Below are 15,493 nucleotides of genomic sequence, written 5' to 3'. Positions count from 1 at the left end.
CAAAAATCATTTGACACCTAGACACTGAAGCTTTGAAATTATGAAGTAGGCACTCAAACCCCCCAAACACTCAAACACTCAAGAAGACTCGGAAAATCCTTCGAGTTCGTCGTCAAATCCCGTGAAGAACCACCAAGCACCTCTACACATGCCGGTTCCTCCATTGCCAAGAGCCAAAACCTTGCGGCATTCGTTCATCCAAGATCAAGTCATCGTGACCCTTGGATGAACAACACTACACATCTACACATTTTGGAGATCGAATAAGAGGATCAAGTTGTAAAGAGATTGTAACCCTACAAATTCATTAATACAAACATTTACTTTGTACACATATTCTTGTTTCATTTATCATATAAAAAGTGGCAGAGAAACGTCCCTCATCTAGCTTCAACATCTTCGTGATGATCGTATGGATAATTTAAAGGGCTCGAAACACTAAACTCTGGATTGGAACTTGCGGTTCGCTAGACATCTCAGTGGCCAAGAGCCTCCACTAGTGGCAGGACTTTGTCCACCTCTTTGTGTCTCTTGCGTTAACCACAATGCAACACCCTCCCTCGCCTAAATGGCTATGCCCTCCGGCAAGAAAACTGAAGATGAACATCGATGGCACCTGGAATTCGATGATGAATGATGAGTCGATTTTATACTATATATTATTCCTTATTTTTGGTGTATTTTGGTTATTATTTTGGCGAGATTTTGATGCTTTGCTATGTGCTTTTAATGTAGGACATGCGAACTTGTTTTGAGCATAAAGTAATCAAATTGTGAAATTTTTGAGTGATTCCAATTGAAGTGGGTTCGCGAGTCTACCAAGAAGGTTGTAGCAAAATTTCATAATTTTATTCTGAAGCATCTGATAGTGGTGAATTAATTTATGCCCAGCGCACAGTGTTGGCAGATTGGGCTGCAGAGCTTATTTGCAATTTTTGGGCTGGAAAATGATGCATTTTGGACTTGGGCTCTTCTTGGAACTTGAAGAGGTGGCTCTAATCTTTAGTTTGAGTCATTTTAGGCCTGTTTTGGAGCTCTGAAGGTTCAAAAATGTGGTTATTTCTGTGCTGGGCAGATTTCCTAGTCAGAATAGGAATGTAATTCGTAGTTATCTTTTTATTATTTTATTTCCTAGTTTTTAGAAAACCTTTTCTACAAGGATTTTAATTTGGAGTAGTATAAATAAGGCTTTTTAGCCATTAGGGTTTTGTGGGGGAGAGAACACACGCACTACTTTAGAGAGTTTTGGAAGTTTATTTTCAAGGTGTTTTCTTTCTATGTTCTTAATAATATTTTTTATTATGATTGTTCGTAACTAGTTCTTTTGTTAGGATGAAGCCATGAACCTTAGCATGAATATGTGATTTTATTAATTTGCTTATGAATGGATGCATGTTTGCTTTGAATTATTAATTATCACGATTAAACTATCTAATTGTCTTAGTGATTCGCAACTATTAGGGGTTTTTAGACTAGTAATTTGATGTAATTTATGTTCGGACATCATCCTGAAATTGAAGAGGGCTTATTGTGATTAGTAATTGTAAGTTTACTTAAGACGAACATCACGCTTTTAAGGGTTGCATGGTTTTTCAAAGGGTTTTCACAAAGCTTAATGAGTCTTGCATGTTTATATTTGATCTGAACATCACAGATAGGTTGCATGTTAGATATATGTTTTCGCTTGAACATCATGAGGAAAATATGTATTAGGAAAGCCTAACCTTCAAAGCTTGTATGTAGAAATTATAGGTAAAATTGCGTAAGATTGTTAATGGTGACAGCAGAACCCTAGTGTTTAAATTGTTTTCTAAAACCTTTGTCTTTTGCTTTCTTTTCTTTGTCAATTATGTAATTATTTTTATTTAAATTCGTTTTTATTATTTTAAATTTCAAAATCAACCTTTTCGAAAAAAATTTCTAAATAATTAGCTAAGGATTAGTATAAATACAAATTTTTCATTCAATCCCTGTGGAAAACGACTTTGCTTGAGTTGGTATACTACGACAACCTTGTTTTCTTGCAAGTATTTTTAAGTGTTTTTATATTTATTTTTGTAGGTTGTAAAAATCCAAAATCAGATGGCTATGTGACTGTCGTTAGAGACGACAAGGGCTCATTCGTGGCTGCAAAATGCGGTCGTTTTGTTGACGTGTTCTCCCCCTCCAAGTGGAAGCCATGACTGTTCGCGAAAGGTTGGTTTGGGCGCATGCCAGCGGTTATCACAATATTGTGATCAAATCCGACTCACTTCAGATTGTAGAAGCCGATCGTGATTCTTCCCCAAACCTATCCTTGGTTGATCAGGTGGTTGAGGACACCAAGGCTCTTCTTCTATCAATCATTGAAGCTTCATTCGCCTACACTCGCCAACTAACTAACGGAGCTGCTCATCAGCTTGCTCCCATTGGTATTACATCCTATCAACCTAGCAAACGGTTTTCTCCCCCCTCCCCCAAAAAAGTGTAATCATAGAAGATGTTCTTTCGCCTTAACTGGAAGCATGTAATGCTCTTTTGAAATTTCAATCTACTACGATTCCTATAATAAAAAATAAAAATAACAATAAAAAAGGATAAAATTTGACCAGAGAAAATCCTACAGGCTTGGACGTTTTGAAGGCGATGGCAACATCATAATTATATTAGATTTGGGTGCGGTGGTAGCATCGTAATTAAAAGAAGGTTCAATGGTAGTATCATAATTAAGTTAAAGTTCGGTGGTATAATTGTAAATAAAGTGAACTTGAATTTGTTTTCTTAAGGGTAAATTAAATTTTCAAACCTCAGTTTAGGGTCTATTTCAATTTCTTACAACATTTTCAAAACATTTCACTTTGATATCTTAAGTACTATTTTATTTCAAAATAATACCTCCGTTACATTTTCCATCCATTGATCCGTTAAATGCTGAAGTGGCTGCCATATATATGCTACGTGGCTGCCAATTGTCTGCCACGTGGCAAAAATAATAATTTTTTTTTTTTTTTTGAAAAACATGAATTAAAAAAATTAAAAAAAAAACTTGAAAACGCAGAAACCCACCCCACCCCCGCAACCCTTCTTTTCCCTCCCAAGCATCCCAACCACCTCTCTCTCCTCCACTCTCTTCACCTCCCCTCCCATCCCACCCAAAACCTGAATTTTCTCACCTAAAATTAAAAAAATAAAAATAAAAAATTGAAACACACAGCGACCCACAGTCTGCAAGAAGAAGAAGAAGAAGAAGAAGAAGAAGAAGAGGGAGGAAGATAGAAAAAAAAAATTGAAACTATCCATCCCCCCTCCCAACTGACCCACATTTGCAACAAGAAGAAGAAGAAAAAGAAGAGGAAGAGGGAGGAAGAAAGGAAAAAAAAAAAAATTTGAAACTATCCCTCCCATCCCCCTCTCACTGACCCCGACCCAGCTCCCTTCCACCACCCGCCCCCTGCAAATATGATTTCTGGGATTTTTTTTTTGTTTTTTCCTCCTCTTTGTTGTTGTTGTTACTGGTTTAGGGATGTTGGGATGCTTGGGAGGGAGAAGAGGGGTTACGGGGGTCGGGTGGGTTTCTGCGTTTTCAAGTTTTCTTTATTTTTATTTTCAATTCAAGTTTTTTTTTTTAATTACTTTTTTTTTTTGCCACGTGACAGACATTTGGCAGCCACATCAGCATTTAACGGATCAATGGATAGAAAATGTAACAGAGGTATTATTTTGAAATAAAATAGTACTGAAGGTATGAAAGTGAAATGTTTTGAAGATGTTGTAAGGAATTGAAATATACCCCAAACCTGAGGTATGAAAATGTAATTTACCCTTTTTTTTTTAACATAAGTTGGATGGGCAGTTTGTTCAAAAGAAAAAAAAAAAAAAAAGGTTGGATGGGCATGGGTGAGGGTGGTACATCATTTTTTTTGTGTTTCCGTTTTGGGTTTATGGTAGACTTGGCAAACGGGTCATGTCTGTCATGTTCGTGTCATTTTCATGTAATACCTGTTATCTTAATAGGTCGTGTCGTGTCACACCCGTTATCTTAACGGGTCCTTAACAGGTTGGGTCACTTTACCCAACCCGTTATGATCTGTTATGACCCGTTAAGAAAAATATATTTTTTTTCTTAAATTTGCACATACCACACATTACCACATTGCCACATAAATATTATTTCAAAACATTAAAACACATGTCGTTTAAGTATTACATCTACACTAGAAAGTAAGACCCTCATAAACAAACATCCATACACTACTAGTCTATTACAAAATATTAAATGTGCAAGGATATGCAAAATGAAAGAGTTTTTGTTTTCAAGGTTGTGAAGACTTTCTCAAAAGTTTAAACCTTGCCAATGGAACTCAAAGCTTGCATGTTATTCCATTTACAAAATGCTCAATTTTCATCAATCATTATGACATAAGATTTTGTGATATCCACTAGTGTAAATATTTTAAATTGAAGATCGAATTCATTCATTGTATACATATAGGGTCAAGGATTGTAGCTGTAAAAAATTATCAAAATCAAAATTTAAAATAACCGTTAAATCGTGATTTTTTTGTTGATGACCATCGAAAAGTTATCCCGTTACTTGATCTCTAAATGTTTGCTTTTTGCAATTTTTGGCGCATGAGATCATGAGTATATGCAAACATGTTTGACGGTTAGACTGTTGAAACTAGTTTCGTATAATGCGTATCCCAACAAAACAATAGATTCACTAACACTTAAGAGTTTATTCATACTTTCATTAAGTATAACATAAGATTTTATGGTATCCATGAGTGTAAATTTAAATTGAAGATCGAGTTAATTCATTGTATTCGTATAGGGCCAACGAGTGTAGTTGTAAAAAATCATCAAAATCAGAGTTAAAATAACCGTTGAATCATGATTTTTTGTTGATAACCGTCGAAAAGTTTTGTCCCGTTACATGATCTCTGAATGTTTGTTTTTTGCGATTTTTATTGTATGCGATCATGAAGCATATACAAATAAGTTTGATGGTTGGATAATTGAAATTAGTTTCACAGAATGATTAGCCCATCAAAATAATAGATTCACTAACACTTAAGCGTTCATTCATACTTTCATTAAGTATAACATAAGATTATGTGGTATCCACCAGTGTAAATATTTTAAATTGAAGATTGAGTTCGTTCATTTTATTCATATAGGGTTAAGGAGTGTAGCTGTAAAAAATCATCAAAACCGGAGTTAAAATAACCACTAAATAGTGTTAGTTGATAACTGTCGAAAAGTTTTGTCCGTTACTTGATCTCTAAATGTTTGTTTTTTGCAATTTTTGGCGTATGCAATCTCAAAGTACATACAAACATGTTTGACGATTGGATTATTGAAACTAGTTTCGTAGAATGCGTATCCCATCAAAATAATAGATTCACTAACACTTAAGAGTTTATTCATACCTTCATTAAGTATAACTTAAGATTTTATGGTATCCGGTAGTGTAAATATTTTAAATTGAAGATCCAATTCATTCATTGTATTCATACAGGGTCAAGGAGTGTAGCTGTAAAAAATCATCAAAATCGGAGTTAAAATAATCGTTAAATCGTGATTTTTTGTTGATGACCATCGAAAAGTTTTGTTCCGTTACTTGATCTCTGTATATTTGTACTTTGTGATTTTTGGTGTATACGATCCTGAAACATATACAAACAAGTTTGAGGTTGGATCGTTGAAATTAATTTTGTAGAATGCGCATCCCATCAAAATGATAAATTCACTAACACCTAAAAGTTTATTTATACTTTCATTAAGTATAACATAAGATTATGTGGTATCCACCAATGTAAATATTTTAAATTGAAGATTGAGTTTATTCATTATATTCATATAGGGTCAAGGAGTGTAGCTGTAAAAAATCATCAAAATCAGAGTTAAAATAACCATTAAATCGTGATTTTTTGTTGATAACCGTCGAAAAGCTTTGTCCGTTACTTGATCTCTGAATGTTTGTTTTTTGCAATTTTTGGCATATGCGATCTTGAAGTATATACAAACATATTTGACGATTGGATCATTGAAACTAGTTTCGTAGAATCTGTATCCCATCAAAACAATAGATTCACTAACACTTAAGAGTTTATTCATACTTTCATTAAGTATAATATAAGATTTTGTGGTATCCACTAGTGTAAATTTTTTAATTGAAGATCGAGTTCATTCATTGCATTCATATAGGGTCAGGGAGTGTAGTTGTAAAATCATCAAAATCGGAGTTCAAATAACCGTTAAATCGTGATTTTTCGTTAATAACCGTCGAAAAGTTTTGTTTGTTACTTGATCTCTGAATGTTTGTTTTTTTCAATTTTTGGCATGTGCGATCTCGAAGTATATACAAACATGTTTGATGATTAGACCATTGAAACTAATTTCGTAGAATGCGTATCTCATCTAAACAATAGATTCACTAACACTTAAGAGTTTATTCATACTTTCATTAAATATAACAAAAGATTTTGTACTATCCACTAGTGTAAATATTTTAAATTGAAGATCCAGTTCATTCATTGTAATCGTACACGGTCAAGGAGTGTAGCTGTAAAGAGTCATCAAAATCAGAGTTCAAATAATCGTTAAATCTTGATTTTTCGTTGATAACCGTCGAAAAGTTTTGTCTGTTACTTGATCTTTGAATGTTTGTTTTTTTCAATTTTTGGCATGTGCGATCTTGAAGTAGATACAAACATGTTTGTTGATTGGATCATTGAAACTAATTTCGTAGAATGCGTATCTCATCTAAACAATAGATTCACTAACACTTAAGAGTTTATTCATACTTTCATTAAATATAACAAAAGATTTTGTACTATCCACTAGTGTAAATATTTTAAATTGAAGATCCAGTTCATTGTAATCGTACACGGTCAAGGAGTGTAGCTGTAAAGAGTCATCAAAATCAGAGGTCAAATAATCGTTAAATCTTGATTTTTCGTTGATAACCGTCGAAAAGTTTTGTCTGTTACTTGATCTCTGAATGTTTGTTTTTTGCAATTTTTGGCTTATGCCATCTCGAAGTATATACAAACATGTTTGACGGTTGAATCATTGAAACTAGTTTCGTAGAATGCATATCCCATGCAAATTAAACTCTCTTTTTATCAATTGTAGTAAGTATGTAAGTAGGGATTGTCTTAACCGGGGATTAGGAGGGATTGTTAATCACTTGGATTTGACTCAAAAACGTAAAAACACAATATAAAACACTATACTAGACTCAAAGAATGCAAAACTAAACTTTAAAACACTAAGACAAACCAAAAGACTCAAAACAAGTTCAAAAGACTCAAAACTGCCTAAAAACACTAACTAGGCAGTTTGTGACCTTAAACCCAATTTTGGACGAATTTAAGATTATGGCTTGATTTAAAACACTTTAAAACATAAACTAAACAGATTCTAAGCACTAAAGAACAAGAAAGTAAAGGGGGGTTTTGATTTGACGAAAATTGAAATAACAAAACAAGTTAATAAACTAAGCAGATTGTAAAACGAATTTGATGGAATGGAATGGATGGGATGTGGTGGGTTATGCACGGCAAGGTGTGGAGGAAGAATGTGTGGCTGCATGGTTGTGTTGGTGATTTATGTGGAGTGGCTTGTGCAGCAAGGAATAAGGGAGGTAGGATTAGGAAACTTCTAAGTCAAGAATAGAAACTTTGGTTTCCAATTTTTGAACTCTTTGTTCTTCAATTTCGTCCATCTACTTGGCTTTAAGCATATGCAATCCATTTAATGCCCCAAACTACTCCAAAATGCACCAAAATGCACTTTCTTGCTCCTTTAGCCCTTTGGACCTACAAACACACGAAAATAGCTTAAAGTACTAAAATTACTAAGTACTACCAACATAAATGCAAGAAAACAAGCAAACTAAGGCGCATAAATATGCTCCTATCAAATTCCCCCACACTTAGCTTTTGCTAGTCCTCGAGCAAAATAAAACAAAAGAAACCAAAAACAAAACAAAACGAACAAAACACAACCTACACCTTCCAACAATCGTCTCAGGGATTTCCAATGCACATGACATGTTAAAAATCATTATTCCCACAGATTTTAGCCATCTTTACACTTAAGTACATTCTTAATCATAATCACCACATACTAGTTCATAATTAAGCATTTAAAACTATGTTTTGAATGTAGTAACATGCCTTAGAGAATTTGCTCAATTCCTTACAAGATCTGCACTCAATTTTCACTCAAATTTTCTAACTACACACCCTAATCTAGTTACATGTGAGAAGATTGATGTAAACATGAAAACGAATACTCACATATATGTATCATAAAGAGAGCAATTTCTGGAATTAATAAGCATGCTTAGGTATGATCTCATGAATGGAATGCTACTACTTAGATGCGAGAACCAGTGACACCATATGCTCATACCAAGTTCAAACTCCACAAATTGAAACACATAACACTCAAGATTGAAGTCACGGGTTGTAATGGGGCTTGGGGTATGTGGATAACAAAGAAAGGATATGGAAAACATACATAAATACTTAAGAACAAACATTCTCTCCCCCACACTCATTTTCTTTCATAATGTAACTCAAAAGGAATTCATTTAAGTCATGCTCACTATCTTTTAAGAACAAGGGTGTGGACTGTCCTAAACTAGGCTAGGTGAGGATTATGTGGGTTAACAAAGAATAAAGGCTAAACAAGGCTCAACGGGGTTAAAACTTACAACATATACGAAATATGGGAAGTAAGGCTATTTGGCTATGGTGGCAACTACACAACTTCATCTTGATATATGTTATGCAATTCAATGTCATGCTTTGAATGAAACAGATATAAGTTCTAGTATTTAGTTCTATCATGATAAAATTGCATTCTAAGTAGCAACCAAGCAAGGAATAATGAGATCATGCAACAATTTTAGAAAACAAAGAATCACATATTATAACTCTCCAAAGAAGGTAATGGCTCGAGTCTCACAGGGTTGTAGCGTTTGTTTGAGTTCATTCCTTCAAGCATGTTACAAAAACGAATTTTTTCTTTTATGATTGCATGTGAAGTCATACATTATAACCATAACCAAGCATATACCAAGAGTAAATCAAACTTTTCTCTATGTTTATAACTCTTTTTAACAGTCATGCAATTACAAACCAAATCCTTATCATTGTGTTGGAAGGTACCATAAGACACAGACACAAAAAAAATGACTCAAAACACTCTTTTTAGGCTTTTCAAAACATGTTTTTCAAATTTTTATGTGATTTTCGGAGTTATAAAAACAAAACATACTAAAACACTCTAAAACAACTTAAAAACACCTTAAAACAACAAGGAACAACATTTGAAGTTATGGGTGATAAAATCCCACGAATTGGCATCAAATATACTTAGTTACCCCCCCCCCCCCCAACACTTAAATCAAACATTGTCCTCAATGTTTTAAGCATAGATTTACACAAAACATAAGTAAACACACAAACAACACTTAAACATACTAAACATGGCAGAATGTAACTAACAAAGAGAAGAGTTTAGGGACGCAAATCTGGTTATGGAGTGTAAATTCCATCTTCTCCTTGGTGATTGCATTGAGGCTTGATATTGCTGATTCCACAGGCGTACTCTTGAACTGGGCTAGAGGATTCTTTTGGTCTCCCCCAATCGTTGATTTTCCACAGGCTACTCTTAAACTGGGCTGGAGGATTCTTTTGTTCTCTCCCGAAGGTCTGAGCTTACTACTTTTATCTGTTTCTTTGTTCAATCTCTCCAATTCGTATTGAAGAGGGTTAGAGGATAACTCAGCATATGCAGTTGTTGCTTATCTCCACATGCTTCAATGTATCATTTTCACTTGCCTTACTTGCTCCCCTTTGCAGAAGTGGTCCCTTCTCTGGAAGTGTATCAACCGTTGAAGATAACTAGTCGAGAGCAACGCTAGGTAAGCAACCAGGGAATAGATTACAGGTAGTCGGTTCCAGATCGGAAGACTGACTCCAAGTTCCGGCTGATTGCTTCTTTCACTTTGCCATGCGAGTAAGAACAAGGACAAAGGAAAAGACAGGGAAAGAGCATGATATGAGATACCTTTGCTTTCGCCCTTGATGATATGAGATACTTTTGCTTTTGAAGAAGTTCCTCCTGCCTCATCTGTTCTCCAGGCATTTGCTATCTTCTTTGGGGGTACATCAATGGTTGAATAGATGTTCTCAAGGGAAAAAGAAAACTGAGCATGTTGAGAGGCTTTGCTGGGAGTGCGACCTCAGAGGTGAGGAAGAGTTGGGCATTTTCTTCAGGTCTGCCTTGCCATAAAAGATGAAGGTCGACATATATAGGGATTTCCCAATAGCAAGTGGTGGTACTATTCTTTTACCATTGTCGACAAAAATTTTGATCTAGCAAATCCGGCTTTTTGAAAAAGAGTGCTGACTCTTCGATTTCTGAACGAACGCCTCTTTGATTTCTGAGCTAGCGCCTCTTCGATTTCTGAACAAAAACGCCTCTTCGATTTCTGAACGGCAAGGAGTAGTGCGGATGCGGCTCTGTCAGAGATCTTTTGACAAAGTTGCACGGGTTTTCTGAAAAGCAGAGAAAGCGTCGCCGAACTTCATGCTTGTCGGCAAAAGTGTGTAGTTGCGATGATGACCTCCACGTGTTTTCAACTTTGTCAGAGATCTTTTGACAAAGTTGAACGTGTTTTCTGAAAAGCCGAAAGAGCGTCGCCGAACTTTACGCAGGAAATTTCGGTTTTTTGAATCGGTGGTCGTGTCGACTTGGCTTTTTATAGAGGTATCGATCACCTCCAACATGCACACTTTGAAGATTGCCCATTCTTGAAAATCGTCTACGGCCCTTTGAGATTTTACTTCATCCAACCCTTCTCTTTGAACACCTTTGAAAAATGGCTAACCCATCTAACCTTTGCTTAGATTTGAGTCTCAGCAGCGATCCGGTTGCGCCGCGTCAGGCTAAGGTATGGTCCCCGTCTTTCTTATCTTCTAATGGCCCTCTTACAGGTAAAGACTCCATGATGACGGATGCAACAACAGCTACAATAGTAGTTAGGAACCTCCTCACTCCTAAGGATAGTAGGCTGCTTTCAGGACGGTCCGATGAGTTGGCCGTTCAAGAGTCCCTCGCTCTCAGTGTTCAGTGTGCAGGCTCTGTGTCCAACATGGACCAACGCCTACTTGCTCGATCCCGTCAAGTTGAATCATTGATGGCAGAGGTGGAAAGTCTTAAGCAAGAGATCAAGCAGCTTAAGTACGAGAATAGAAGTTTGCACGTGCTTGCCAATAATTATTCGACGGGCATAAAGAGGAAGCTTGATGAGCTGCAAGAATCTGAAGGTCGAATTCAAAGTGACCGTCAAAGGCTTGCGGCTTATCTCCAGAGGCACATTTTTCCTGGGTCATCTAGCGTTCCACCAAGTATTGAGGCCTCGAATGATCTATCTTCGATGCCTCCCGCTCCAATGCCTCGTAGTGGGGCTTCACGTAAACATCCTTTGTGAAGGCTCCATCATTCTGCCATGTTTTTTTTTTTTTTTTTTTTTATTTTATTTTATTTTTTTTTTTGAATCAAACGGCATGGAATTTATCTTTGAATGGAAGGTGATACTTGAAATGATCCGGTAATAGTTTAAATTCAAGATTGGGTGCCTGAATCATCAACAACATGTTAGTATAAAAGAAAATTGAAATTGGAGGAGGTGGCTTACTTATGTGCTCCAATAAGAACTCAACGATAAACACATCTTCTTTGAACATTTCAGGAACTTTGCCCTTGGACAGATTATGTGTGAGGATTGTTCCTTGTCCTGTGTCATAAAATTCAACTTCTTTGGGGTTGTTTATCTCAAGAACGTCCTCTTTGATGAATTCATGATATTCCCTACTTTTCACCTTTGGAAGGGCTTCCAAGGTGTCTTTTTCACTTTCTTCTTCCTTGGAATTCATGAACCTGCAAGGAATAGGGATATTAGGTGGAATGGGGTTAGAACTAATTAAATTTGGAACAACCTTATTTGAATTAGATGGCGTATGAGCAATAGGTGCCTCCGGCAAAGGTGTTTCCACCCTTGCCGTGGGTTGGGTGTATTCCTCTTCCTCAAATTGCAATCTTTCATCTTCCTTATGATTTGATTTTGATGGTTGAGGGTCTGTTCCAACCTCCTTGTCACTTCTCAAGATGATTTCCTTGGCAGTTTCAAATCCTCCCTTCGGATTTGCAATGGTTGAACTAGGGAGTTTGCCTTGGTCTCGAAATTGTCCTACGAACTCCGCTATCTGCCCAATTTGCTTTTCCAAGTGGTCCAACCTTTTGTCTTGATTTTTCCTCTCTTTGTTTTGAGTTTGGACTCCCTGCGTCAAAGTAGTAAGTAATTAAAAAATCTTATCATTATCACTTGAATTACCTACATTGCTTTGGGCAGGTTGTGGTGGCTGCATAGGCATTGAATAGAACTCCTCATATGGCGGCCAATATCCTCCTTGTTGAGCCTCCTTGACTTGATTTTGTGAGCCCTGCATCAAACAAATTAATTCATTAAGCTTTTGATTATAATCTATTGACGAACTTGAGTTTGGTTGGGCATATTGAATATGAGGTTGTGGTGGCTGCATAGGTCTTGAATAGAACTCCTCATATGGCTGCCAATATCCTTCTTGTTGAACATGTTGAGGTTCCCACCACATAGAGTTTGAATGATCACTCCAATCTGAATTGTAAGTATTGGAAAACACGTTGTTCCTTGATTGAAGATTAAATGTACCAACGCTTTGCATTTGGGACCTTTCCATGAGCCGTGACAAAAGAGAAGCATTATCAAGTGCCATGTTGTGCTTCTCTAGTACCTAAAATCGACAAACAAAACACAAATAAAAAATTGATGACCATCGAAAAGTTTTGTTCCGTTACTTGATCTCTGTATATTTGTTCTTTGTGATTTTTGGCGTATACGATCCTGAAACATATACAAACAAATTTGAGGTTGGATCGTTGAAATTAATTTTGTAGAATGCGCATCCCATCAAAATGATAAATTCACTAACACCTAAAAGTTTATTTATACTTTCATTAAGTATAACATAAGATTATGTGGTATCCACCAATGTAAATATTTTAAATTGAAGATTGAGTTTATTCATTATATTCATATAGGGTCAAGGAGTGTAGCTGTAAAAAATCATCAAAATCGGAGTTAAAATAACCATTAAATCGTGATTTTTTGTTGATAACCGTCGAAAAGCTTTGTCCGTTACTTGATCTCTGAATGTTTGTTTTTTGCAATTTTTGGCATATGCGATCTTGAAGTATATACAAACATATTTGACGATTGGATCATTGAAACTAGTTTCGTAGAATCTGTATCCCATCAAAACAATAGATTCACTAACACTTAAGAGTTTATTCATACTTTCATTAAGTATAATATAAGATTTTGTGGTATCCACTAGTGTAAAATTTTTAATTGAAGATCTAGTTCATTCATTGCATTCATATAGAGTCAGGGAGTGTAGTTGTAAAATCATCAAAATCGGAGTTCAAATAACCGTTAAATCGTGATTTTTCGTTAATAACCGTTGAAAAGTTTTGTCTGTTACTTGATCTCCGAATGTTTGTTTTTTTCAATTTTTGGCATGTGCGATCTCGAAGTATATACAAACATGTTTGATGATTGGATCATTGAAAGTAATTTCGTAGAATGCGTATCTCATCTAAACAATAGATTCACTAACACTTAAGAGTTTATTCATACTTTCATTAAATATAACAAAAGATTTTGTACTATCCACTAGTGTAAATATTTTAAATTGAAGATCCAGTTCATTCATTGTAATCGTACACGGTCAAGGAGTGTAGCTGTAAAGAGTCATCAAAATCAGAGTTCAAATAATCGTTAAATCTTGATTTTTCGTTGATAACCGTCGAAAAGTTTTGTCCGTTACTTGATCTCTGAATGTTTGTTTTTTGCAATTTTTGGCTTATGCCATCTCGAAGTATATACAAACATGTTTGACGGTTGAATCATTGAAACTAGTTTCGTAGAATGCATATCCTATCAAAACAATAGATTCACTAAAACTTAAAAGTTTATTCATACTTTCATTAAGTATAATATAAGATTCTGTGGAATCCACTAGTGTAAAATTTTTAATTGAAGATCGAGTTCATTCATTGTATTCATACAGGGTTAAGGAGTGTAGCTATAAAATCATCAAAATCGGAGTTCAAATAACCGTTAAATCATAAATTTTCGTTGATAACCGTTGGAAAGTTTTGTCGGTTACTTGATCTCTGAATGTTTGTTTTTTGCAATTTTTTGCGTATGCGATCTCGAAGTATATACAAACATGTTTGACGATTGGATCATTGAAACTAGTTTCGTAGAATGCGTATCTTATCTAAACAAAAGATTCACTAACACTTAAGAGTTTATTCATATTTTCATTACGTATAACATAATATTTTGTGGTATCCACTAGTGTAAATACTTTAAATTGAAGATCCAGTTCATTCATTGTATTTTACAGGGTCAAGGAGTGTAGTTGTAAAAAGTAATCAAAATCGGAGTTAAAATAACCGTTAAATTGTGATTTTTCGTTGATAACTGTCGAAAAGTTTTGTCCATTACTTGATCTCAGAATCTTTGTTTTTTTGAATTTTTGGCGTATACGATCTCGAAGTATATACAAACATGTTTGACGGTTCGATCGGTTAAACTAGTTTTTTAGAATGCATATCCCATCAAAACAATAGATTCACTAACACTTAAGAATTTATTCATACTTTCATTAAATATAACATAAGATTTTGTGGTATCCACTAGTGTAAATATTTTAAATTGAAGATCCAGTTCATTCATTGTATTCATACAGGGTTAAGGAGTGTAGCTGTAAAATCATCAAAATCAGAGTTCAAATAACTGTTAGATCGTGATTTTTCGTTGATAACCGTCAAAAAGTTTTGTTTGTTACTTGATCTTTGAACGTTTTTTTTTTTTTTTTTTTGCTATTTTTGGCGTATGCGATCTCGAAGTATATACAAACATGTTTGATGATTGGATCATTGAAACTAGTTTCGTAGAATGTGTATCCCATCTAAACAATAGATTCACTAACACTTAAAAGTTTATTTATACTTTCATTAAGTATAACATAATATTTTGTGGTATCCATTAGTGTAAATATTTAAATTGAAGATCGAATTCATTCATTGTATTCATATAAGGTCAAGGAGTGTAGCTGTAAAAATTCATCAATATTGAAGTTAAAATAACCGTTAAATCGTGATTGTTCGTTGATAACCGTCGAAAGGTTTTGTCCTATTACTTGATATGTGAATGTGTCTTTTTTGCGATTTTTGGCATATGCGATCTTGAAGTATATACAAACAAGTTTGACGGTTGGATCGTTGAAACTAGTTTCGTAGAATGCGTATGCCATCAAAACGATAGATTCACTAACACTTAAGAGTTTATTCATACTTTTATCAAGTGTAACATAAGATT

Source organism: Pyrus communis, chromosome 1 (assembly GCF_963583255.1).
Source record: "Pyrus communis chromosome 1, drPyrComm1.1, whole genome shotgun sequence".
NCBI lineage: Eukaryota > Viridiplantae > Streptophyta > Magnoliopsida > Rosales > Rosaceae > Pyrus > Pyrus communis.
The sequence above is the reverse complement of the archived record's forward strand: the minus strand, read 5'-3'. Positions refer to the sequence as shown.